The sequence below is a fragment of the Rhododendron vialii genome, chromosome 7a (assembly GCF_030253575.1).
Source record: "Rhododendron vialii isolate Sample 1 chromosome 7a, ASM3025357v1".
Lineage (NCBI taxonomy): Eukaryota > Viridiplantae > Streptophyta > Magnoliopsida > Ericales > Ericaceae > Rhododendron > Rhododendron vialii.
Window position 1 is genome coordinate 39,993,298 of NC_080563.1, and position 23,832 is coordinate 40,017,129.

The 23,832-nt window shown below is 36.1% G+C and overlaps 1 long non-coding RNA gene and 2 other non-coding genes across 3 annotated transcripts; 2 read left to right on the top strand and 1 right to left on the bottom strand.

Moving 5' to 3' along the window:
* Positions 1 to 3,998: 3,998 nt before the first annotated feature.
* TRNAK-UUU (transfer RNA lysine (anticodon UUU)) lies at positions 3,999 to 4,071 on the bottom strand. The gene has a single exon. It is a non-coding gene; the product is annotated as a tRNA-Lys (tRNA).
* Positions 4,072 to 8,082: 4,011 nt separating this feature from the next.
* On the top strand, positions 8,083 to 23,251 carry LOC131333891 (uncharacterized). The gene is made up of 6 exons (XR_009201957.1): positions 8,083 to 8,458; positions 8,556 to 8,603; positions 9,463 to 13,004; positions 13,281 to 13,417; positions 13,833 to 14,523; positions 23,242 to 23,251. It is a non-coding gene; the product is annotated as an uncharacterized LOC131333891 (long non-coding RNA).
* TRNAW-CCA (transfer RNA tryptophan (anticodon CCA)) lies at positions 9,115 to 9,188 on the top strand. Its single transcript has one exon. It is a non-coding gene; the product is annotated as a tRNA-Trp (tRNA).
* Positions 23,252 to 23,832: the final 581 nt, after the last annotated feature.

Here is a 23,832-nt window from a genome sequence, read left to right on the forward strand (position 1 = left end):
TACTAATATCTCACTAACCTCCTCTGATTTATGCAATATTGGCAAAAATAAAACTCCTTCGATATGCCAAGTTTGATTTGGCTTGATTGGCTTGGATTGTTGAGAAACTTTTTAGTATACCGGGGATACCACACTCTTGGTATCCCCTCCGGTTCGTTTTCATTTTTTCAGCCATTTTCCGATCACACTTGGATGATCGATTCCGTTCATTTTGTAGTGTTCAACGAGAACTATAATCATATCAAAAATCATGTTCATCGGACTTTAATAGATACATGATCGGCACCTGTGAAAATTGCAAAAAAAACAAAATTGGGTTTCAATTCAGTGTGGTTTTGGATCCAGGTTTGGTTTTTTTCAATTTTCATGTGTACCGATCATGTTTCTACAAAAATTCAATGAACACGAATTTTGGTATGATTATAGTTCTCGTTGAACTCTACAAAATGAACGAAATCGATCATCCAAGTGTGATCGAAAAATAGCCGAAAAAATAAAAACGGACCGGAGGGGATACCAAAGGTGTTGGTATCCCCGGTATACTAAAAAGTTTCTCTGGATTGTTACTCCCCTGACTATGATAGAATTTAGGGGGCCGCGCTCAGGGTGGGGTTTGGGAAGCTCCCGAAACCTAGAGAGAAATTCTTCTTTATCTCTTAGTATTTTTGTCAAGTTTTCAAAAATATTCTTTGAACGTAATTGTTTTACATAAAGATCCCTTACCTATATATAGATGGTAGCAAATTTTACGTTTCAACGTCATTTTTTTATATCATGGTTGTTTAGTGTAAGTAAAAGATAGAAAATTGTAAATCGCTATTGGAGGGTTTGTTTGGCCGCTAATTCATGACCCTGGGTATTGGTCGATGTTTGCACAAATTGGTCTAAACATTCGGTCATCGACAGAATAATAAAGATAAAAAATTTCTAAGACTATATTTATTGGTGCCCCCACCGCCACTGGAGCCAACCACGAGCTAAGCTTGAGTTAGCTGATCTATAGTGTAAGCTTGTGGAGCAAATCAATGTCTGGCTTGAACACTTAGCAAGCTTTAAAAGCGTCTTTTAAGTCAACTACGAACAACTACTTGAACAAGACAAAACACGAATCGAGCTCGTAAAAATGCAGGTTTTAGTGAAAGTTGTGAAACTGATACAAATGTACATTCCTCACCCATAGAGTACATTCCATCATCAAACAAGCTGAATAATCCAGAGCATCCATGTCAATTTTGTAGATCTTTTCCACTCATCACTAATGGGATCAAACAAGACCCAAACATCAAATGATAGTCTAGGATGATACCGAACCATACAAGGTAGGGATTTTCCTCTTGTTAAATTATATTAAATTTAAAAAAATTGAACAGCAAAAAATCAAAATAAAAGGAATTTAAAATTCAAGACTCGCATATATTATTGTCATCCGTAGAGTTGCTCAGAACATCCATTGAACCGTGAAACTGGTCTGCACCGATCTGTACATTTTGAATTTTGTTTGTGGATTAATGGTCCGGACACGGATTGAGAAATTAGAAAACCGTGACTCGCGGTTCAGTCTACAGATTTTCATTACGAAACCATGGATTAACTGAACCGAACTGTGAGAATTTATTAAAACTGAGAATCTTGTAGTGGGAAACTTGTCAAACACGAAATTTAACAAGATTGTAGACAAAAAGGTAATTGCAAAACCCTTCGTTCAAATTGAATATTTCCGCCCCTCAAACACGATCCTTTGTGTCAGCAATTTTGGTTTGTATTCTCTTGATCTTTTCTTCCACACCTTCAACAGGAGACACATTTCACGGAATGGAGGATGAGGTTGCAACAAGGCAAAGAGCAGGGGCGAAGGTGACAGGGGCTGCCACGTTGCACGATGAGGAATTCCCTTCACTTGGCTGTGTCGTGTTCGGACACCTCAAATTATACACTTGTATTGAATACTCACACCCTCATTCAATACAAAGTTACACAAATACACTCGCCTGTACACAACAATACTACACTCAATGTACACACAAACACACTTGTGCACTCACGTTTTGCACTCACATACAAATGATACCTGTATTCCTATTTATAAACTCATCAGAACATTGTAGACTAGGACAATTCTAGACTAAGATTCCTAGAGATATTACAAGAAAGTTCTAGATAGATGTGGATGAAAGAGAAAGATAGTAAAGAATTCTAAAAGATTCAAGAACCGGAAGTTTCCAGAATGATCCACATGTATCCCATGGAGTCCGGAGGCTTCCATCACAATTTGGAAGGTTCCAGAGGGACCCAGACTTTCTAATGAAGTCCGGAACATTTCGGTGAGATTCGAAACACTCCGAAAAAATCTTGAAATCTTCGGAATCATCTGGAGAGGCGGTGATGACTTCAACAGGTTGCACACTGTAGTTGTGTTGGAAGCTATGCAGGGGCGGACCCAGGATTTGGTTGTAGTGGGGTCAAATATCTGCCACACATATAATTTTTTGGGATTTTCAGGGCAAAAATATTATCTTTTGGGGCAAAATTACGAAATACTCTTCAAAACTATACCTGCTTTAAGGATATTTTGGAACTCAGCGGGGTCGCGTGACCCCTCTTGCCATAGTGTGGTTCCGCCACTGAAGCTATGGGGTGAGGAAGAGGAACACCAGGTGATATAGCAACTCCTGGCCGCCCTTTCGTCCTTTTCGGCTTTGTTTGGAACTTATAGAAAGGAAAAGAAAATAAAAGAGAAGGAAGATGAGAGAAAAATAGGAAGTAAAATTTACTATTCATTGAATTTGAAATCTTTATTTTCTTTACACTTTTTTCTTTCAACCAAACAATAGGAGGAATTTTTTTTTAATTTTCGTTTCTTTTCTTTTTCCTAAATTCCAAATAGAGCCTTCGTCTTTCATGCACCCTTTTATTTCTTGCTGCTATCCTCGCAGGTGCATGATCATGAGCAACAGACATGAACAGGAGAATTGTGAGGTGAAGGATGATGAGGAGAATTATGTGATGTGTTCACTGGTTAACGCTCGTCTTGGCTCGTTTACTACATGAGCCGAGCTCAAACTCAAGTTTTAGGTTCGTTTACTAAATGAGTCGATTGTTCGACAAAAATTTGACTTGTTAAGAGAGGCTCAACTCGATTAAAAATGCTCGTTTAATAAATGACTAAGCTCGGCTCTCAGTGGCGTAGCCAGAAAACTATGTAAGTGGGGGCATCTTCTAAACACATTTCAACCGTAAAATTTCGTTTTAAGCAACGTTAAAACATTTGTGCTAAGAATTGAAAAACCTAACATAATTTTTTAATATAGTAAATTACATAGAATTTAAAAAAGATCGAATTATTTGAATTGTCTCAGCGGATCAAGTCTAAGAGCAATTCACTACACAAAATTTAGCATTATTGCTCCCATTGTTAATAATTGCTAAAGTATAAAACATATAACCCATGGTTTAGGCATTTTTGAATTTTGGACATTATGCATTAGAGAGTTTCAATTAGTAAGTGGCGGCTATTTTTCACATTAGACATCTCATTTCGCTAGTATAATGACAATGTTCAAATATGTGGTAAAGAAATTGAGAATGAAATGATATTTGACTAGAGAAAATACAATTAACTAGAGAAAATACAAAATATACATTTTAAAATCTTAAATTTTTTTAAAAAAGAAAGAAATTGAGTGGAGGCGCGTGCCCCCGCTCGTCCTATTCTCTCTCCGCCACTGTCGGCTCTTTAAGACTCGAGCTTAATTTTTTAGCTTGTTTACAAACGATCGTAAAACGAGCCGACCTTGACCTCTCGAGCTTGAACTCGGCTTGTTTACGGCCCTACTCCCATGCATTAAAAGAACATATTTTAGGCACTCTTATTATTGTATGGAGCTATTTCTTCAAGTGCGAATATGCTTTCCTTTCATACTTCTGAAGCGAAAAACATATGGCTAATTCTGAAGCGAAATGGAAAGAGAAATAGAGAATTACGGCCACAAAAGTGAAGACGCCGTCTGTGGGAATCGAACCCACGACCACGTGGTTAAAAGCCACGCGCTCTACCAGCTGAGCTAAGACGGCTCTACGATTCTTTGTTGGAAAACATAAGATAAAACGTTAATTATTAGCAGTTCGTGCTTTACCACGTCTCCAGTTGCCTGTCGGTTCCAATTTAACTTGTTTTTATGGTTGTTTGGATCCAGAAAGCAACGAACAATTAAAATTGGGGAGTGATTTTCGCACTCTCCAAATTATTAACCTCACCCTCCGTCCCCAAAAGTTTAACAATTTAGGGAGTGCGAAAATCAACCCACATTAATTTTGGCACTAACCGTGGAAGTGCGGTTAACAATTTTGAGAATGCGAAAATCACTCGCCTTCAAATTCGATAACAAGTAATTGGTTGTGCAACGATATGCATCCGGATGAAGATGCGAGCTATTGCAAAATTATTTCGAAAAACTCAGAAGTATATCATCGTTTTGTATATCAATGGACGTTTCCTGATCATAGAACTAATTTCGTATGAAGGAAGAGGTTTAGAATTAGAAGGACCGAAACTTTGTCGTGATCTTGTTGTCAATTGACTAGGTCGATGCAAATTGTCTCATACGTGCATAGTTCTATTTATGGTGATTCATTTGGGTCATAAAGATAATCCAGGCTGTTTAAGTCATAAATTTCCATGGAGAATACCATGTTTACAAAAAAAAATTGCTAAATTGAACGTCCATACTACTCCATAGCCACATGATCTAATTGCGTTTTATTCAGAAGCGGATTCAAAGATTTGGAACAGTAGAGTCAAAAGGTTGGCTTAGGTTGGATTAATAATGGGCCTAAATTAGCATACGAAATTCTAAGCGTTAATTTGGAAATAACAATAAACAATTTGAAAAACAAACTCAAGAACTTTATATATTACTATCAAATTAACTTGGAGAGAAAAAAACTTTGATTAATTTCAACTTGCAAATACACGACCCACTCAAAAATAAAAGGGCAACTACCAATTGAAAAAACTATCTTTCGCTGCTATAGTAGCGCTTCAAAAAGTGGGTTCGGTCAATTTACTATTTTGTCTCAGTCTTGTGATCCCTCGACAAATTCTTTTCGTTTGAAAACCAACAGGCATGTCGTGTCATGCTGAGTAGCCAGCCATGCACTTCTCAACTAGTATATGAATGTTATTTACATAAAGTATTTAGCAGCCCCAGAAAAACCTACAATTACCAACAAGCATATTTTTCGTGCATTGCACTTTGGCGATCACCTAGTATCATATACAAGGTGTAAGCCCAAGTCCAGTTCATGGGCTATGATTAAGCAGGCCAGTGGACGGACTTCAAAAATATTTGCTTTCCGGGCTTTTTCTACTAATAATTTTTTCCCTTTTTTCGTTTTTTTATTATTTGAATTTTTTTTTCATTTATTAATTTTGCGTCAAATTTTTTTGACCTTTTGATTCATCTCGTCGAGACAAATCGGAAAAGTAAAAAAAAAGATTCCTTTTACCGAAATATTTTAAATAAGAACCATTTTTAAGTAAAAAAAAGTCAACTTTTTTTTTTTAAACTTTATTTACTTAAAAGTGATCATTGTTCAAAATATTTGGGTAAAAGTAAATTTTTTTTTAATTTTCCAATTTTTCTCGACAAGACGAAACAAAAAATCAAAAACAATTAGCACAAATGAACAAATGCGAAAAAATTCAAATATGGGGAAACCAAACTTGTTGTAAAAGTTAGTGCACGGGAATCGTATCGTACTGTGCAAGCCAATGGATGACCGCACAAGTCACAACATACGTTGAGGCGGTGTGGTCCCCGATTGTAAGGACACAAATTGTTCTGTAATTGCATTTTAGTTCCTCTACTTGAAGCATTCACAGACTGAGGCTCCATTAATTTTTTTTTCTCTATTTTGTTTTGTGTATTTTTGTTCATCTTTTCTGAATTTTTGTTCGATTTGCGTCTTATTTTTTGAAGAATTAGTTATTCATCTCGATAAGAAGAGTTTAAAAAGTACAAAATCTTGACCAAAAGTGAAAAACAAGTTCACTCAAGACGAAATAAAATACTAAATAGCTATTTTTTTTGTTTGAAGTGTTTTCTTATATAAACTTTTTTCAATATCTACCCATATTTTTATACTCTTTTTATATTTCTCTCGTCGAGACGAATGATGAAGCTAAAAATTACGACAAAAAGCTCAACAAACGTTAGGAATATTAAAAAAAAAACACACAAAAATATTTTTTAGACAAAAAATGTAGGAGAATGGAGTCTGAGTATCTAGTTTTATGTCTAAATTCAGATATCTTCTCACTATTCTCGATGGTCCATTTGATGAGTGACAAACTGTGAATAATATTTTACCCCTCACACCCCCTTTTGTTACTTTGCACGGAAACAACTTTTTGAAGTGATTCGCAATTAATGCATGTAGCTATAAGTAGTTTTCTCTCTCATTCTTTACTTTTAAAACTACTTTTAATCATTTATGAGTATTATTTTATACATATGTACTCTAATTATTGATTGAACTTTAAAGAGGCAAATAATATGGTGCATTTCAATATAGAAAATACTAGATGGATAAAATGGGCGGAGGGACTAACAGTTTGGTTAGTCTCAAGTAATTTTTTCTATACAGCTTTTGAAAAATTATATTATGAATATCTTGAGAACTCTGGTGACTCATTTATTTTTTTTGCAAAGCTACTTTCTACTTGCTCTAATTTGCAGAAAATCGATCACTCCAAGGGATCGACATGATCGTCAAGGCCTAGGACATATGTATTAACTCACTCTTTAAAATGTTGCTATTGGTACAGAAGCTTCAGCACAGACAATGTGTACGACGCGCGTTTGGGCCATTCTCGGGTCCAACAAAGATAATTAGAGCCGCTCATTTTGTTTAATATATTTTGCTTAAGGTCCCTGCAAAAAATTAGCTCAATCCGACAACGATAATAGCGTTTGCAAAGCGTCCAAAATTGCTTAAGAAAATTTCTAAAGTGATTTTGGACGCTTCGTAAATGCCCTTATCGATGTCGGATGGAGTTGATTTTTTACAGGGATCTTAAGTAAAATATATTGAACAAGATGAGCGGATCTGATTATCTTTGCTAGACCCGAGACAGGCCCAAACGCATGCTGTACATGCTGTTTGTGCTGAAGCTGCACTGAAAACCTCCTAAGATTCTATCTACTCTAGCGGGGCCAATTTTTATGAAATTTTTCTTCGGTTCTAAATGGACCTCCAACAAAATGCATGATAGAATTGATCTCCCAGAAATCAATCTAAATACACATAAAATTGACCCCAAATACCAAAAGCTATGAAGAATTGATCGGGTGAACCCAGTTGGATATAGACGGTAGAGCATCAGAACAAGACAAGATAAAGCATACCCATTCGCCAATACTCCTATATATATATATATTCCACACGCCTGTGGTGTGAATTTGAATTATTTTCCACTCTAAAGAGCTTCAAAGAAAAACCACAATAGGATCAAATTGAAAAGATAAAAGAAAAACCCGACTTGGAGTGCTGTAGTGCGCTTCTGTATAAAATTATGCAGTGCGGCCAATTTTGCCGTCCATCTCAACATAGACGGCTCTGATTTTAATCTAATTTCAAATTTTTAGAAATTCAGATTAAAATCTGAACCGTTCGATTGAGGAACCTGGGGACCCTGTTGTCCCTAAAGGACAACTTGGGTGTTGTCCCCATCCGGAAGTTCAATTAGGGCAATGGACGACTCAGATTTCAACGACTCAGATTTATTCGACTGAGATAAAATTTGAGCCGTCTATTGCTGAAATGAACGGTCCGGATGAGGATGATATGAGGCCGGTGAGTTCTCATTTGAGATGGACGGCCGATCAACCGTGTAGTGCAGCAGCGTCCCCAAACAATTATTTGCGCGTGATACACGATGGCACACGTGGCGTTCTTATCTCGTCAGAGTCCAAACGCATCGAGAATGTTCCTCACCTAAGAAATCACGAGGGCCGGCCTCACCAAACCGTAACATTACCGCCAAAAAAGATTCATCTACGGCCACCATTCACTTTCCACAAACCGCTCATTCACAACCGTCGGATCGCCCGATTGGTTAAGCAGGAGCAATAAATAACGCCCACCACGCCTTTTCCAACGCTCACGCCCATTCGTTTCTCTCCTCACCTTGTCTCTCTCTCTCTCTCTCTCTCTCTCTCTCTCTCTCTCCCCTTCATTTTCCTTAGATCTACTCTTCGTCATCTCTCTTCTCTGAATTATATCTTCGAATCGAGATTCATCGATCGACGATCTACGTTTCGATTATGAATTCGGGCGATTCCGTCGAGCGACTCGTTCTCGATCGTCCTTCCAGAAGTTCACGGTGCACGACGCTGGTATCCTTTGGCCATGTCTTCAGATCGGTGTATCTGTTGCCGAATCTGGAAGATCCATTGAGGTGCGTGCTTATTCTGTTATAACTCCTTCAATTACCTTTTTTTTTCCTTCTGGTTTTTGTACGTATAACTAACCGGAGTATTTGTTTTTTTTTGTAGGTCTCGATGTCTGATGAGGAATCGTGTTTCGACTTGGAACTTCCATATGTAAGTGTTAAGGCTTTGAAGATATGCTCAGTTTCGCATGCTTGTTTGTTTTGTCTGCGTTCAATCTCTTTCGAAACCATCTATTTCTAATATAGAAAGGGAGAACGCCAATTGGTGGAAACAAAATTATGAAGCTGTGTTACTAAAGTGGTCTCTAATATTGTCCGCTCTTCCACGATGACATGAAATTAAACCTATTAATAATCCATTATTCGCTTGATTTATGCGCGGTGTTGTTAGTGAAACTTTGACTCTTGTAATCTCTTTTGATTGAGTGCTATCGACTCTATTTCTGGATCTGTTCTACCATTAAGCCCGTACTTTGGTAATTCTGTTTGATGCTTAATCGTGGTTTCTCTTTAGATTTTTTGGTCAACGCTGGAAAGTAAATCGTAGGTTGTTACAGTTCTTTGGGTAGTTAAAGGAAATTGAAAGTGTGAGCTGGCTTCATAAATCAATGAAGACCAAAAAGAATATTTTTCTTTACAGTCCTATCTACTGTGATAAGAAAACGCTCTTAGTTCAGTTCGGTAGAACGTAGGTTTCCAAAACCTGATGTCGTAGGTTCAAATCCTACAGAGCGTGATTCTGTGCCTGTTAGGTCTTATTACAATGAAATAACTTTATTAACCTGAGAACAGCTACCTTAATTTTTCCTCTTGTGTATTCAATTGAAAAGGGGTTCCCTAAATAAACATCCACGATGTGGGGTGTTCCCTCTTTCTCTTCCATTGATGCTGTGGTTTCTCTTCGAAATTTCATTTGACTCTGTACAAATATGGTATACTTTGGTATGTTTTGCTATTTAATTGTTTAGACCTGTTAATTCATGAAGTGTGTCCGTTGTGTACTTTTGCAGGGCTGGAAACCTGGATGCGTTGACAGAAACTTCCAATGTTTAATTAATTGAGATCTGGTGCTGTTTGATTGGTGCAATTAATGAAGATCTGCTTCTGTTCTCCTTCTGATTCCGTTGTTTAATTAATGGAGATCTGGTGCTGTTTGATCGATAATTAATGGAGATCTGCTTGTGTTCTCCTTCTGAAAGGATTGTTGACGGCTTGCGGAAAACAAATGAAGGCCTACAAAGGGTTTTCTGGATGCCAACTTATTGTTGTGCTTTACTATGGTGATGTTTTTCTATCATGCTCCAAGCATACATTAATTCTGTAAGTAAAGTAGTTTGTATGGGCGTGTGGAAAGTAGTGTGAAAAAATTGAGATGTGAGTTACAAAATGGATGTCACCTGACCTTTGCCATGTCAGGTGCGCTTGCATGGCAGGTCAACAAGTACCTAATAAAATTATCTTTTTTGTGTTTTGGAGGGAGATGGCACGGGGTTTTGCCCGGCTCTCCCTCCTGGGTGTCCTGTGTCGTTCGTGGTTTATTTCTCCATTATCCTATTCCCAAGCAGTTGTTCTTGGGTTGTCTTCATTGCCTCTAGAATGGTTTATTCTAAATCATTTTGAGGCCATGTGACACCCACCTGCCAAATTTATGCATAGAGCAAGCAAACGCAAGGATGGGAAGCATGGTGACTACTCATTCAAAGAGGTACAAACGACATATGCCTTTCAGTTTATTTTGGCACTTGCTTTTTTGACTTGCTGATATAAACTACATCACATAAATTATATTATTATTAACATGAAAACTTACTGAATATATTTTGTAAGTTTCATACACTTTAGACGTCTGAGTTAACATGGATTCTTCAAAATGAATAAAGCACCTTACACATGTTGATATAGTAGTTGGACTTTAACCCAACAAACATGTTTTTCTGATTCCTATTTTTCAAGAGCTGAATGTAGTACTAAGACAATCAGGAATCACCAATTTACGGTATACAAGATGTAAACTTCCTATGTAGCAAGGATACTTGGTTGGGGTTCACGTACCCGTGTTGAGACTAGGGACGCTTGTTGGACTTGGAGTCCACACTCAAAACCAAAGTCTATATATATTTTTATCAGAGTTTATTGTTTGGACACAATTGGGATACTAAAAATGCTCCAAGACACCCTCGAGGAACTTGATAAGTCAGGGTGTTAACCGTAATAGTGGACTATAATTGACTTGGTCAAGTCTTATTTTTCATGTGGGGGGAGATGTTTTATTGACTATGAAGACATATTAATGATGGAATGCTTTTTAAAATGTATTAGTTAGTCTTAACTTTCATATAAACAAATTCGATTGGATTTTTTGACAACATGTTTTACATTAATTAGTATTATATTTTTTAAAATGTGCCCCAACTTGTCATTCCTTTAGTTTTTTAAAAATATATGCAAGTGATGTGTCTTTGTCGGAGCTACATAGGAAATGTGTGTTGATATTCATAAATATTCTGGTGTGTTCCCATTTCCTCGAAATTCTATTCAAACGCACCCCCATCAGATGTCTGCACATGCTCAACCATGTACAAGTTCATGCAACATACCACTCCATTACACAAATTTCGGGCTCCTCATATACTGCACATTGTGTTGGGGGGCCATGTTATGTGAGTCTGTTCAAGTGTTTAAAATGTGTATAAGTAGCACTGTCGAAATAATTTGCACTCATTATAAAACTTATTCAGCAACATGACACGAATCACTACGTTTTTGTAACTCATTCTCCGATTATTCAAAATAAATATATAGATAGGTACTTGAACCAATGAGGTAATGACTCAACTTGATTCTGTAATGATCTTGTTTGAACGTTCATATTCATGTGAAACTTGAGCATTATAATCTTGGATGCTCATAACCATACGGTTGAGTTACTTGATCCCAATCCATTCTCCAATAATAGCACAATAAAGAATCCAATCTGACCATCTGTTTAGTTTATCATATTGATTGCAATTATGTGGTACATATCAAAGCATACATTAACCGAAGAGAGATGATAGTTTACTTGACTTTCAATTGGAGGTATCTTTTTTGTTCCTGTGAAATCTGATCTTCTATGTTGTATAGTGCTTTTATTGGTTCGGATGTGTAAGAGTTGGTTGCTTCAGTTGTTATTGTCCACTAGATCATGTATAAGATATGGTTCTATATTTGTAACCGTTCTGAGTTGTGGCTTTGGGCCTTTGGAGCATCGGCTTTGGTGTGGATGAGAGCGCAGGGCTTTTCTTCCTCATGGGTACTTGTATACTGGATTCAAATTGTCTCTCTTGTAACCTGGTATAGGAGGTGAAGCTCAAGGTTTACGTGGAGCTGTCTGTCTTGTTATTCAGTTGTAGCTGTGGATTCGCGGGCTTTGATGTAGTACTTGGAGTAAGTCTGAGTGGAGATCTCTATATGCTTCAGTTGGTGTTATTGCGTGGTGTGCTTTTGCTGAGCGGAGACTACATTGCTCAACGGATTGCTGTAATCTTGGTGCTGTTGGTGGTCAGGAACTACTATTTCTCTATACCTCACTGTGCTCTCACTATGCTATTGTCAAAAAAATGACCTTTGCCATGTCAGGTGCGCTTGCATGGCAGGTCAAAAAATAACTAATAGAATGTTCCTTTGTTGTTTGAGGGAGATGGCATGGGGTTTTGCCCGGCTCTCCCTTCTGTGTCCTGTGTCTCTTTTATTGTTCCTGTCATTTATTTCTCCTATATTCTACCTTTGGTTGTTACGGTTTCATAGTTTGGCATCTTCCTTTGCCCCTCAAATGGTTCATTTTGAGGCAAATGTGATACCCAATCTATGTATTGAGCAAGCAAACACAAGGATGGCATTAACACCATGACTACTCACTCCCAAGAGGTACAAACAACAATGCCTTTGAATTTGTTTAGCCATTATGCATTTCCTGAATATTTTCTGAAGAATTTATCTCATTAAGCTGGCTGGAAGTCATATCTGAATATTTCCTCAATATTTTCAAATTGCTGGTTCTTCCTGTGTTCTCAAAATTTGGCAGAAGTTAAATATTTTGCAAATCAGAAATTTTTTGGTGTTGATTAATGATTTATAAGATTGAATTGCTTCAATTGTTAAGCAAATATAGTCGCATGTATTTCAGCTGTTCAAACATGTGACCTGCCTTGGGGGCATGGGATTTGCCTAGTTGTACTGGTTGCAGGTCTTGGCCCTCATTGGTGGTTGTAAATTTGGTTTGAAGTGTATTTCTTGTAATATTCTATGGGCGGTGAAGCTGAAGGTGCTGTGGCGTCTCGATTGCTCTTTCCAATCTCATGTTTAGGTCCGTGGCTTTGATTCAGCGCATTATCTGAGTGGTGTGCCGTTGGCTGACATGGCGACGATTGGCGTATTGGATACTGTGCTTGGAGATTTGGTTGGATAGAAGGGCGTGAAAAAATGAATCAAAGGTGGGAATCCAGGATCGAAGTGCGTCAAGATCAAAGGCATAGGATGTCCTATGATTGTCAGCTGACCTTAGCCATGTTAGGTGCGCTTGCGTACTTGATAAAAATTTCGTTTGTTTTGATGGAGATGCACTGGATGTTTGCCTTTGTTCTCCAGTCTTGTGTATCCAGGATCGAAGTGCGTCAAGATCAAAGGCATAGGATGTCCTATGATTGTCAGCTGACCTTAGCTATGTTAGGTGCGCTTGCGTACCTGATAAAAATTTCGTTTGTTTTGATGGAGATGCACTGGATTTTTGCCTTTGTTCTCTAGTCTGGTGTCTCACGTATTACTCCCCTAATCTATATCCCATTATCAGTTCTTCACGGGGAATCAACATCTCGCTGTTGTATGGTTCGCTTCACATCTTTTCGAGGTATTTATGACGTATGCGAGGATAATCTTGGCAATGACCAAGCTAATGTGGAATTAGCCCATCATTATCCACTCCAAGAGGTAAATTGAACAATGGCTTTGAATTCATTTTGCAACACAACTTTATTGTGTTATCTGGACGTGTCGCTCCAATTCTTGGTTGAGAAAGATGATGCCTAATGAACATTGAATTACTGAATAACTAGAACTAGGTGAACCAAGTAATTGAATATATGAGCATCTATCCGCGGGGTGTTTTTCATTGAAGTTGCATTTGCTGTTCATGTGGAACTTGAGTTCTCCAATTGTGTCTGTTCAATTTTATAGGTTCAATTAACTTAAGTAATTGTTCCTGTAGTATCTAAAGCTATTTTGAGATGTAGCTGGAGGCCTTTAGGCAGATTTGTTTGGTGTGGTTGGTATTGTATTACCGGGTGTAGTCTCATGGGTAGTTTTTTATTGGAATCACAAGGTTTTCCTCTGTAATCTGCTATAGGTGGGGAATCTCACGATTTTTAGTGGAGGCTACATTGGCTTTGTTTTGCTGTCACTCTGGTGAGTTCATGGACTCTGATTCAACCCAGCATCTTGTTGGAGATCCTGATTCTTCTATGGAAGTTGTATATCGATGCAGATGGTGAAGGCTTGAAGCATTGTTGCTGTATTCTATTTCCCTCTCAATTCCTGGTGATATCTGATTCTTTCTGGTTCTGGTTCTTTCCTCGTCTAGCTAGTTGTGTTAGACTTGAAAGTCTCCAAATGCATCGCTTTCGTCCTGTTTTTTAGTTCTGTTCTGAAGTTTTTTCTTTGTTGACGTGTCGGATGCTTTAGTTTCCATGCCGTTTCTTTTGTAACTCACCACATGGAAATTTCATAGTAGATTCATGAGAGTATTAACAACTGGAATATATTGTCCTAGTGTGATGGAGCAAAGCTACTTTGCCCCCGAATGCAACGATGGCAGTAGTGCGTGATGGTCACTTTGGGATAGTTGCAGTTGGCATATTGTTATTTACAGAGTTGCAAGCATCATGCGTTTGAGGCTGGAGTTGCATTGGAGTTTAGAGTTTTGAGATAGAGACAATATTATGGGCATGTATTGTCACCTGGTTGCCAGGTACTAAAATTTCCGTAAACGTAAATTGGCGGTTGTGGCCTATTCGGTCATGTTATAGTCTTTTTGCTGCGTAGAAGCTCGAAATCTGAGCTTGAGGGTTCGAGTGCCAGATTACATTGTCGTTTACTCTTTTTATTTATGTTTCTTTTTTCTTTTTAGGATCCATGTGTGTTTCTATTTGCAGCCATGAAGTTATCAAGTTTTTTCTCCCTCTTCACCTATAAAACAGCGGAAGTTATGTAGTTTGTTATTTTTTAATGACCGACATCCATTGAGTAATTGGACAGTTTTCCACTTCTTGAGTGGCCATGGCTGGCCCTTAAAATTTCGGGACCCTATTTTAGATTACAAAATGGTGCCCTATGCAATTTTTCTCGAGGTATTCAAGATGATGAAATTACCGCCGAAACAAGATCATGTCTGATTTGTGTATTGGTATAATGTAGTGGAGCAACCCAAAATGGACCTTAAACTATTCCCGAAAATGTGTTTTTCCTGTTGTGTAGATTATTAATTTGAATTAGACGTTAATATTAAAGATTTGAGTCAATAAATTTGCTCAGATTTGTCCAAGTCAAATGAGTTTTATTAGAGATTTGAGTGAATAATTTTTGCTTTGTTTCCTTGGTGGACTTGGAAAATGATTTAAATACCATATTTATGGTACCAAAAAAGTCCATGAAAGTCAATTAAGTGGTTCCATTGTTTTCCCAGAAAGTATTAATTTTTTTATTAGGATCAGTAGCACTGATGCAAAAAATGCCTGTAAATCTTTTACTAGAGGCCCCTCAGAAAAAATCGTGTATAACGTCATTTGATCTACTCCGTATTAGTTTTGGGCTTCTTTTCTGATCTGTGGTAAATTTGGCTTCCAATGGTGCTTGAAACGGCCTTATTGGCCTAATGCTATTCAAGGGTTAAGACGTCCTAAGGTATTTGGCAGATAACACTTGAAGCCGTTCACACCCACGTATAATAGCCATTGCATTGCTCCCTGGAAGTTTTTAGACCTTAGGGGTAATTGATCTACCATTTTGATTGCTATTTATGAGGAAACCTGCACGCTTTCGAAGCTTTGAAAGAAACGGGGCCGTGCTGCTGTTTTCACGGCCAAAATATATTTGGGCTCTAAGAAACGGGGCCGTGCTGCTGTTTTCACGGCCAAAATATATTTGGGCTCTAAAATCCGTGCCCATTGGTGGACGGAAGTTAGGTCTTGAAGATCGAAATATGGTTTTGGCTCACAAAATGGCTAGTTGGAGATGCTCAAAGGTGCACGTTGAATACTTTTTGGATACCAATATCTCAATTTTTTTTTTTTATATCTTTCGTAAATTGAGTTTTCAAGAAAGACAGAAAAAACATAGTGCAAAGTTACCTAAGAGTGCAAAGTTGCCCAAGTGGAATCATATTTATCTCATTTTTGGTAAATATATTTTTTTGAAAGGCTTTGGTATATTTGTGCTAATTATTGATGTGCAAATCTATGAGGAGACATTGGCCGAGGCAAAGATTATATAACCGCATTTCATTCCAACTTGTTATAATTTTTATAAGTGAATATTAATAATAATAATAAAAGATAACAAATGTTATGTCGTGGTCAACCATTGAAATGTTAGTCTGAAATTGTAATTTCCCAAACTCCACTGTGGATCCATAAGCTCAAAATGGTAAGAGCGCCCAAATTGGTCGTCTGGCCGTTGGGAGGATAGTGGTTCAAATCCACTTGGATCCTTTTCACTTTACAGCGCTCATATGGAGCCCTTGTTTGTGTGCGCAATTGAACTTTAGTTGCTTTATGGTATTGTTCAAATTACTTTTTCGGTCCGTTAAATCTTGGGTAAAAGAAAAGGACAGGAAAAATTTATGCTTTACCGGCAGATGCATGAGTCGGAATAGTGTGTTCACCCTTTTTTAAGAGATGAATTATTCTTCTTTTTATTAGTTGAAATGACGTATGTTTCACTTTTGCAATGTACTTTTTAGTAAACATAATATCTTTTTATAGTGGGATTTACACCGGTTCAAATAATGAGGAGGAGGATAATGTTTACCTTATTAGGTGGAGAGTGAACAAAAATTAACTCGTTGGAATCGGTCGAAGCAAAAATTTTTATGAATTTAAAGTAGAGGAAAAATATTTGCTTTACCGATGCATGAGACCGAAGTGAATGGTGAACAAAACTCAATTAGTCGGGATCGGTCGAAACCAAAAATTTTATGAATAGAAGTAAAGGAGGAAAAATATATGCCTTACCTAGTCGGAATCGGTCGAAACCAAAAATTTTATGAATAGAAGTAAAGGAGGAAAAATATATGCTTTAGCAGCAGATGCATGAGTCGGAATCGGTCAATGCCAAAAAATTGTTGTTTTTATTTGTTGTTTATGTACTTTCGAATCGATAATGTCTCCTTTTATTATACTATTTTTTTATATATAATACGTGCATTTTTTGGTTGATCAAAAAGTAAAGGAGATCAGAAAGATCCTTGTACGACTTGGGGGCAGGTAGGAAAGCACGATTGGAGGCATGTCTCGGGGAGAAATTATTTGTTGCCCTTGGGGCAACACGTCACTTTTGACGGCTGTTGCTTTCTATCAATCAAAATTTGTCTTGTGGATAAAGTGGTCAGTTACCACTGACATATATTTTCTCTCTCCACTGAAATTCTGAAACACAACATTCTCTCTCTAAAAATAGGTGCCTACATCCAAAGTTGTTATCTTCAAATAAGTCACTTGACTTATTTTTTTGTTTTTATTTAAATATTTTTCGCATTTGTTAGTTTATCGTCAATTTTTTGGGAATTATTCCTTCGTCATAACGAGAAGAATCTAAATAGTAAAAAATTATGATTGAAACCTAATTTTTTTTAATAAAGACAAAAATAAGCCAATTTTTTTGTCTTTATTCAAAAAAAATTGAATTTCGATCATAATTTTTTACTTTTTAGATTCCTTTGGTCATGACGAAGCAATAATCTCCAAAAAATTAACGAAAAACTAACAAATTAAATTTTTTTTTGAATAAGGACAAAAAATAAGCCACTCGACTTATGTAGCAGAACCTACCCAAGTTCTCTGAATCAAAAGAAATCGCCTAATTTTTTAGTAATTTTTTAATTTTTCGATTTCCATTTGACAAGACAAATCAATAATTCAAAAAAATTAGGTGCAAAGTTAAAGAACGCAAAAAAAATCTGAATAAGAATAAAATAAAATAAAAAAGCCAAAATTTTTAGCGGAAAGCCTTTTTCTTTTAGAGCTCGTCGAGAACATCGGCCACGTAAAAAATTACGTTGATCGGATACCGTTTGATATAATTTTGAAATGAATTATACTTGAAAAAAAGTTGCACAACACTAGATTACAACACATTTAGTCCATTTATCTTATCTTATGCTCAATGCATTTTAAAATTATATCAAATGAAATGATATTTGATCAACGTGATTTTCTGCATGGCCACTATTCTCGACGAGCTCTAAAAGATGAACGGTTTCGATAATTGCTGTGGGTCCGGAATAGGCCCAAAAATGCCAAACTAGACTGGACTGGATCATAATCCATACTAGATGTGAACTGAACTCATGTGAATGAGTTTGTATAAATAATTGCGGTTATAAAATGATTGGTAGCGATATAAGCAACGGAAGTCAATTCTTCTTTCGTCCATATTGAGTCCCAAGTCTGCCATGAGTCGGAACGTAATAGGTATTTTCCCTGTAATTGAACTATAATGACATATATTTTTTCTCTGTAATTGAATTATAATGACATTTTTTCCTGTAATCCTATTTTTAAGAGTTGTTTTTAGAATGTATGGAATTGATGTCGCTGATAAGGAAAACCGAATTCTACATCTGGATAGAGAGACGAAGGGTGATTGGAGCATTCGCATCAGACTTGGCAGATTTTAGATCAAATTACATCTAAAAAGTCACTTTTCTATTTTAAGTACTCACTTTTTTAAGAGTACACCGCATTAGACTCTCTATTCTAATTTTATTTTATTAAACTACTTTTTCTTTATACTTATACTTTTCAATTTAAATTTTTTTTTATTTTTAATCATTATTTAATGACGAACAACTGTTCACAAGCAATTTTAAAAAAATTAAGTACTCCAATTTTTAATCCATTTCAAATAGTGCAAAAATTTTATTTTTCTGATCATATTAATTATGGTCATTTAGGATAAAATGATTAGAAAAATAATTTCTTCTCACCAGTTAAACGGATTAAAAATTAGAGTATATATTTTTTAGACAGATTAAAAAAATAAGTGTTTCAATTTTTAATTTGTTTGAACCGGTGCAAATAACTTATTTTTGTAAACATTTTATCCTAAAAGGATCATAACTAATTTTTGACTCTGAAACTTTCAATGAGAGCCCTAAGAGAATCGTAAAACCAAATGGAGAGCGTATATTTAATTATTAAAATCCGTTTATCAAAATAGAATAATAGAATTGCAAAATATTGGCTACAGATAAAATAGTAAAATAATTGTAATGTGATGAATAGTGGCTCGTGGTAACAGACGAGCCACTTAGCAAATGTTAACCAATTGCAAAGCGGCTAGGGTTGAAGTGAGGCTGATGCCAGTGAATTTTTCAGTTTTACTCTTTATTTACACCGTTTAACGAGGGGCAGCTAGGCAAATGCGGACGCCTTTAGAACATCCACACCAGCCTCTCTACATTTTAGACCAATTTACACATTAAAAAGTCACTTTATTACTTTAGCTACTCATTTTTAAAATGTCTACTGCATCAGACTCTTTATATTAATACTATCCCATTAAAAATATTATTTCTTTATTCTAAAAAAACAAATAACAACAACAAAAAAAAAAAACAAAAAAACCATAACCAGCCAAACCAACAACAGCGCAAAACCACTAAACCTGCAAACCCCTCTTTCTCTAACTTTACTCATCTTGTTCTCAAGCCCAGCCCCAAAATTGACCACAATCTACACCGGCAAAATCACCCCCTCCGATTAACCCCCTTCTCTCTCCAAAATCGTCTCAAACGACAAGCAACCGACTTCCTCCCCAATCCACCACGACTTCTTTGCCCAAGCCCACCAGCACTTCCTCCAGGATTTCAGGCTTGGCCGGATTCACTTCTGGTGTGGCTCAAAGAAAATTTTCAGATACACCAGGACTTAGGACAAGATCCACCACGACCAAACTACAATGATGAACCAGATCCACTAATTGTGTGATCGGCCATACAACAACGTTTGGTCCAGAGCCCCACTTGCTCCGGCTTCAATTGCTTGAATATTGGTGTATATTGTGTTTACCGCATGAACAGTTGCTCGTCTGGCTAGACGAGACACTGTTACAAAGTTACATATTTTGTAAAGTAACCAGGGAGGAAGCGAGGCTGATACTGGGGTGTTCTGGGGTGTTTTTCCAATTTTCACTTGCTACTTAGTTTAAAGAGGAATGAGGCGACATTAATGCGGATCCTCTTACAGTGAGAAGTGGAAGTATATATTAAAGTTTTGAAGTCTAGGTGGTAGCATATTTTTATTTAGTGAAAAATGTTAAATCTATGTTACAATCTTCTATATCCTTCTTAAATGTACAAGTATAGAGTTTGTTTTCGAATTTTCTCTCTTTTTTTTCCATGAGTGGAAGAGACATAAATATTATTATGTCAACTAAACTGCAACAATTAGGGTGTATTTGGAACTTGGAGAAAGGAATGTACAAGCATAGCATTTGTTTTGATATTTCACTCTTATCAACTAACTGCAACAATTAGGGTGTGTTTGGAACTTGGAGAAAGGAATGTACAAGCACAGCATTTGTTTTGATATTCCACTGTTATCAACTAACTGGAACAATTAGGGTGTGTTTGGAACTTGGAGAAATCAATAGAAAGGAATGTACAAGCATAGCATTTGTTTTAATATTTCATTGTTTGGTTTCGAGAAAAAAGAGAAGGGAGAGTTGTTTTTTTTTTAAAAAGGTTCTATTTTCTCTCAAATTTCTTTCTAACTTTCTCCCTAACTTTTTCTTTATTATTTTTCCTTCCTTTTTCTTTCCTTCTTCAAGTTTCAAACAGAGCCTTAGTCTACCCAAATGGCTCATCTTTTAAAATTACTACTTCCTCTATCCCAATTTAAGTGTCCTCTACGGGAAATCGTACATTTTAAAAAGTCAAAATTTTTACCCTAAATTTCCAAAATTAACCTTAAAAGCTGTGAAGTTAATTATATGTATGAAAATCGCTTATATCTTTCAATATGGATCTCAAAAAATAAGTACTATAAATCTTGATTGATAAATCTTAATTAATTTTACTATACAAAAATTTTAAAATCATGAAAAATATTATAAATTGGAAGATATTGTCGATCTACACATAACAAGAATATAAAAAGATGTCAAATCAACGTGTAATTTTTAGTGATAAAATTGAAACTTTGGCATGTTTTGATGATTATTTTTAAAAAGTGAACACGTATTTTAGAACATCTCAAAATAGAAACATGAACACATAAATTGGACAGAAGGAGTACTTAATGATCAAATCAATCAAATGACGGTGACCAAATCTTTCCAAAGAGAGGCAAAATCCGCGATAGAGTACTTTGTGGCTTGTTAACACTCTACTCACTTTCCTGACTCGACTGATCTGTTTCAGGCTCCACGCTATCAAGATCCGCTAGCGGCTTCAACATCCATTCATCGCTTGGAGGCCCTGAATAGGACAGAGAGAAAGCCCATTAGGAACATAACTAAAGTACATACATTCAAGGCAAAAAGAACACATGAATTAACGATTTGATCTTTGCAAAAAAGGGGAAATAAGGGAGATAACGAAACTGAGTCGTCAAGTCGAGGGTTCCTAGAGGAAGACAAAACAACAGTACACTTAGAGCAGGTACGTGAAAAATCGGTAAATTGCCATATAGATTTCAGCGATTTATACAAACTTGTTATCGATAACAATGAAGTTTTGGTACACTAAAACACCACCCTTGGAATTGTCGTTAATCAGTTTCTTTTGTTGGTTATCACGAAACACAAGACTTTAGACGGATCTCAATGGATAAGATGAATTCTTGTAGGGAACCTCAATTCATTTGGATTTGAGGCTTGTTTTGGTTCATATATTTCAAATGCTTAGCTTAAAAAGGTTTTGGGAGCCACTGATCGGAAAGTATGGGACACATATCCGGCGCAAAGGAAAGACCAAATAGATGCAAGTCATCAGTTATTTCTTTTATTTGCAGGGAAAGAGGGAAATGCTCTCAATGGAAGAGAGATGTAGCAAGTGGAGTGGTAGTCTAGTGATAGACACCGTGTACTTTTTGTTGGAATATTTTTAATAAAATAAATATTAGTATTAACTCCTTACCTTTAGTGTTTTACTGTTACAATATTAATGTAGTATTGAAATATTGATTACAAAATAAAGAGTATTTATGCTCTATCATTATCTCTATATTAATGGTTATTACTCCTATATATATGTGTATCTCATATAAGGGAATTAAGAGAAAAAAATAGAAAAGACAAAAACTCATGTTCTTAGAGATGTACAAAAAGAGAGATACAAATATGTTTGTGTGAAAGTTCACATTCTATTTTCTATATTTTCTATGTTGATTGGGCAACTCGGTTCGTGACTCGTTCAAACCTCTCGGTGGTCGTAAACATCGGATGAGGAATGCTTGTGAGCGCTTGGGTTTAATCTTGGGGCTAGTACACTCCGGTGGAACCTTCACGAGGGGAGGAATATTAGCCTTAAGACAGTGACTACACGACTCTCAATCTCACAGGCAACATCTTTCCTACTTTCACTATTTTCGTACTCTCATGTTTTTCTTATTTGTGTCTTTGCGATCATGTAGTCCAATGATTCTTGTTATAAAATGATATTTGTGAACCAAAGTTCTAACAATTTAAGGCTAATATTATATTTACCCTTGATGAATTAGGAAATTGATATTGTGTATCTATTGAGCTTAACGTCCTTAACCAAATAGCCAAATGAAATATTGTATCTATTGTTATATCTATTTGCTTAAAAGCTCGATCAAATGGTTGTTCTTGCAAAATTTTACTTTAAGGACACGGTGGTGGAATCTTATAATACACATGTCCATTGTGTAGCCATTAAAGATATGAATCCATTGTTATTATTAACCTCAATTCATGACCAAATATTCTAAGCCACTAGAATTCGGTGCCTCTCTTTATTTATTGGGAGTAGTAAATTTGTGATTAATAGCTATAGGCACCGAGATGATAATCAACTCACTTAAGTTTCGGTTACTACAGTGAAAGTTAAGGTCTAGGCTCTTGAATAGTTATAATGACTTCCGTTTTGTTTAGAACATGATTTACAGTTATTGCACTACTACAACTCATTGTTTGGACAGTTACTTTTTGACAATTCTTGACATGTGCTTTATGGTACATTTATGAGACATTCATACATTCTAATCAATTTTTGCATGTGAGCAAAGGTGATTCACATTCACATGATATTTGCTAATGGCATTATCTCATTGTTGCATATACTGTGGTGATCCATTTAATGTGAAAAAAAAAAAAATGACAACTTATTAATACAAGAGTTTGGTTGGTTTCATTTTTGCATTATACTATTTCATCGATATCCTAAGGGTGGAACAAAAGGAAAATAAAACAGAGATATTTGTTTTTCCTTTCCTTGGATGGAAAAAAGCTTTGTTGGAAACTAAACGGTTAATAAGCTCAGTTTGTATATTGTTAACAGTATCTTCTTCACAAAGTTATATTGAGAACGCTACTTTGTTATTACTAGTATAATCAGATAGTTCTAGTGGGAAAGTTGGATTTTCACATTTAAAAAAGAACGGAGGATTTTGTCTTCTCTAGTACAATACCAACTTTTTAAACAAAGTTTGAGAGTAAATAAAAGGTGGCCTAATAATGTTTCGAGAAAAAAAAACCTCGGAATAGTTTTGGATTCCACTTGATTTCCGTGGAAGAAGAAACATTGGTTCTACTTTTCCAGTAGACAGATTTATTTAGAAGTGTTGCTAAAACCCTAGAAAATTTGACAAGTTTCTTGTCTTTGTTCAAACACATTGGTTATAGTTACAGCATTTATTTTGGGATTGCAATATAATTTGTGTATGTAGTGCATGATTGAAGTTGGTTCATACTTAATAGGAGAGGAAAACGTTTCACCTGAAATGTCTAAGTGTGATTTTGTTAATAAATTTTGACACCTTCAATATCAACATATATACATAAGAGTAACTGACAAGAACTCTTTTATATATTATAAATGAATGCGGTGATAATTGGCGTATAAGTATTGCATATTGTGACAGTTACAAACATAAGATTGATGATCG